This window comes from Onychomys torridus, chromosome 3, assembly GCF_903995425.1.
Source record: "Onychomys torridus chromosome 3, mOncTor1.1, whole genome shotgun sequence".
NCBI lineage: Eukaryota > Metazoa > Chordata > Mammalia > Rodentia > Cricetidae > Onychomys > Onychomys torridus.
Window position 1 is genome coordinate 76,927,912 of NC_050445.1, and position 4,103 is coordinate 76,932,014.

At 38.1% G+C, this 4,103-nt stretch overlaps 1 non-coding gene across 1 annotated transcript; it reads right to left on the bottom strand.

Annotated features, from left to right (window-relative positions):
* Window positions 1-1,404: 1,404 nt before the first annotated feature.
* On the bottom strand, window positions 1,405-1,509 carry LOC118580933. Its single transcript, XR_004944593.1, has one exon. It is a non-coding gene; the product is annotated as a U6 spliceosomal RNA (small nuclear RNA).
* Window positions 1,510-4,103: the final 2,594 nt, after the last annotated feature.

Below are 4,103 nucleotides of genomic sequence, written 5' to 3' on the forward strand. Positions count from 1 at the left end.
TTTAAATCATGATTTATTAAAGTAGAAATTTTACAAAGTGAATGCATTTCTGTATATTATCTCAAACCATTGTTAAATAACTTAATTCTTTTTTACATTTTTTGAAAAATTGAAAATACATTCTTCTCTCATATAATACATCCCAACCACGTTTTCCCTCTTTCCACTTCTTCTAGCTTCAGTCTCTGAGCCCATGTAAGCCCTGCTTCGTTAATTCTGTGGGCCATGTTCTCCTTGTGTCCTCCATCTCATCCTACTTGTGGTCTTCCTCCCCGTCTCCCTCTGGGTTCCTGGGTCTCCAACAGGGGTGACCTGATGAAGATTCCAATTTAGACTTTCTCTCTGTGTAGTGCTTGCCTGTGGATCTCTGCATCCTTTCCCATCTGTTACCAGAGGAAGCCTCTCTGATGACCACTGGACAAGGCACCAATCTGTAGCAGAATGTCATTTGGAATTATTTTATTGATTTTTTTTTTCAGTTGTGTTTGGTTCTACCCTAGGTCTCTGTGCTATGTAATCTCTGGTTCCTGGCCATCCAGGTAGTATAGGGCATGGGCTCCCTGTCATGGTGGGGGCCTCATGCCACTCCCACAAGTTCTGTGCCACCATTTCCTCAGCAAATCTGGCAGACAGGACAGATTGTAGGTGGAGGGGTTTGTGCCTGGATTGGTGTCCAGGTTTCTCTTTCCATAGCCTGCAGCAACTCGACATATATATATATTTAAAGAGCTGTGTGGATGTTGTTTTTGGAAATAGGAACCCACTGTCAGTTTTCAGAGAGCAACTCTCAGTCCTAGCACCAATTTGGGTTGTTTAGGAATCTTCACAGGTCCTGGCCAACAGCTCAATAAAATGTAAATCAGTCCCACCACTGGAAGTCTTTCTGACTACAAGAAATGGCCAGTTCAGACTCTGTATTCTCTATTACTAAAAGTCCTCACTAGAGTCACCCTCATAGAGTCTAGGAAGTTTCTACTGTGCTAGATTTCCACCAAATGCTCCCAATTCCTTCGGTCTTTCTGGCACTCTTTCCCTCCATCCCTCTCCTACCTGACCCCTCTGGCTCCCATCCCTGCCTGTCCCCATTCACCCACAGAATCTATTCTATTTTTCCTTCCCAGAGATATTTATGCTTTCCCCCTATAGCCCTCCTCTTTACATAACCTCTCTGGGTCTGTGGATTATAGCCTGATTATCATTTACTTAAGAGCTAATATCTACTTATAAGTGATTGCACACTATATTTGTCTTTCTGTATCTGAGTTATCTCATTCAGTATGATTTTTTTTTCTAGTTGAGTCCATTTGCCTGTAAATCTCATGCCATTTTTTAAACCACTGAGTAATAATCCATTCTGTAAATGTACTACATTTTCTTAATCCATCTTTCAGTTAAGGGGCATCTGAAAATATAGAAAATTTCATGAATTTATATGTCATTCTTTGCATAGAGGCTATGCTAATCTCTGTATTGTTCCAATTTTAGTATATGTGCTGCTGAAGGAAGTAAAAACTTTTATTCTTATGCAATATTATTCCTAAAAAAAATTATTCCAGTAGATATTATGTCCAGAAACTATAAAGTCTCATGACCACTAATACATTCGTTTTAGGTAAAGGACATGTTATATGAACCATCATCTATCTTAAGGGGTGGCAAATTTGTTCAATTTGAAGTGTGTAAACAGACCCATGTGCTGTGGATATCACTCTGTATAAATAAAATGCTGTTTGGCCAGTGGCCAGGCAGGAAGTATAGGCGGGACAAGAGAGAAGAGAATTCTGGGAGGTGGAAGGCTGGGGCAGGGAGATACTGCCTGCCGCCGCCATGACAAGAAAGAGATAAGGTACTGGTAAGCCACGAGCCACGTGTCAAAGTATAGATTAATAGAAATGGGCTGAATATAAGAGTAAGAGCTAGACAATGGTAGGCCTGAGCTAATGGCCAAGCAGTTTAAATAATATGAATGTCTGTGTGTTTTTTTAATAAGTGGGTTGTTGGACTAATAGAGGTTGGCAGTGGCTGGAGAGATGCTCTCCAGCTACACCCATGCTTCTGTCCACTTAGGAATGTGATATCTCTGAATTGTAGTTTCCTCAAAATTCACTAGGCTGTACACTGTGAAGAGTTCTTTGGCTCCTGGCTCTGTCCTTTGAGCCTCTGACTCTGAAAAGGAAGAAGAGTATTCAATGAAGGGCACTCTTGTGCTCCCCCAATTCTATGAGCAGAAAATGGTTGATTAAAATTAGTCAGCTACAACCACAAGAGCCCCAACTGGAAACAGACAATGGGTACTTAACAACAACAACAACAACACTTGTATGTGAAAATGACAAGTAAACCCAGAAGGCATGTCCAATGTCACTAGGAGAACACAAAGTGAAGCCACAATGAAATATCATTTCATAACCAGGAAAATTGTTATAATCAGTAAGTCACACAATAACCCATGTTTATAAGGGTGTTAGAAAGTCTGAACACTTCCACATTGTTGATGGGAACATAAAATGGTACTATGATAATAACTGCACAAAAATTGGATGAGCCTTTGAATCATGGTAAGTGAAAGGAACCATACATACAGAATTAGACACAATGTATTCACCATATGAATTATCATAAAGGAAAACCTTTTGTAGAAGAAAGCCAGTGTCTTCCAGTGACCAGAAATTCCTGCATTGGAACCGAAGATTAGGTGAACTCCAAAGAGATGTCTTGGAGTGATAGAAATGGTTTTGGTTTGTTTGTTTGTTTTTTGTTTGTTTGTTTGTTTTTGTTTTTTGGCTTTTTTGAGACGGTTTCTTTGTGTAGCTTTGCGCCTTTCCTGGATCTCGCTTGGTAGACCAGGCTGGCCTTGAACTCACAAAGATCCACCTGCTTTTGCCTCCCAAGTGCTGGGATTAAAGGCGTGTGCCACCACCGCCTGGCTTAGAAATATTTTATATCTTGATTGTTATGATGACTACTTGATTGTACATTTATAAAAATTCATGCTATTCTAATTCTTTAACTCAATGAAGTTCCTTGAAAATAAATCATAGTTCAATGGTTAAAAATACAACTTACTGACAAATATTTAGTGCAATTATCTAGACACTGACATTCGTTAATTTGTATTCTAATTTCATTTATTGTAATAATAAAGTAAAAAGATAAAAATAAAATAATAATAAAATAAAGAACTGTATTTTGAATACTCAGAACCTACCACCCTCAAACTCTAGATCAGTCCATGTAACTCCTCACATGAATACTATTGACCAGATAGTTTTCCAGTATTGAAAGTGATATGGTGAACCAGGTAAATATACTGTGAAGGAGACGAGCTATAGAATTTTTATGCTATAGCTCACATGAGAAATTAAAAGGCTCTTTTAAAGATAATAGAGGCTTGATTTGAAAGACTGTTGATTTTTTAAATTATTAATGACTTTCATTATTACTTACTTGCTTCCCTATGTAGGCATATACCCTTGGCATATATCCTGCAAAGTCATTCTATTCTGATTCATGTGGTCCAAGTGATGCATTTTAAGGCATTTATAATAGTTACATTAAAATTAAAAATGCTTTTTTGAGTCAGAGTAACACAAGAAACCAGCATTACCAACCATCAATGAAAATTAACACATAGTTGTCACTTGGTCCAATATTGTTCTATTTCTGTTTCTCTCAATTTGCTAGAAAAGAAAATACAATATATTTTTAAAGTTTCACAACTCACTTTCTCCATACAATACTCGAGACTGAACCCAGACCTTGGCTCTTAGGTAAGCACTCTATCACTAAACTAAATCTTCAACTGCAGAACTGACATTTGAGAGCAAAGTCACTATAATCTACCTTATGTTGCATTCTCTTTACCAAGCCAGGTAAAGCTATCTGAACTGGGAAATCAGAGCAGAAGAAATAACTTCAGAGGGTGGGTTGGTTTGAATGTGAAATGTCCTCCATAGGATCATGTATTTGGACACTTGGTCTCTAATTGGTGATGGTGATGCTGTTTATGAAGGTTATGAAACCTCTAGGAGGTACATCTTTTGGGGGTTGGATTTGACAGTTTATTTCCTGTCCCATTTCCTTTTCAATCTGTTTCTTGTATG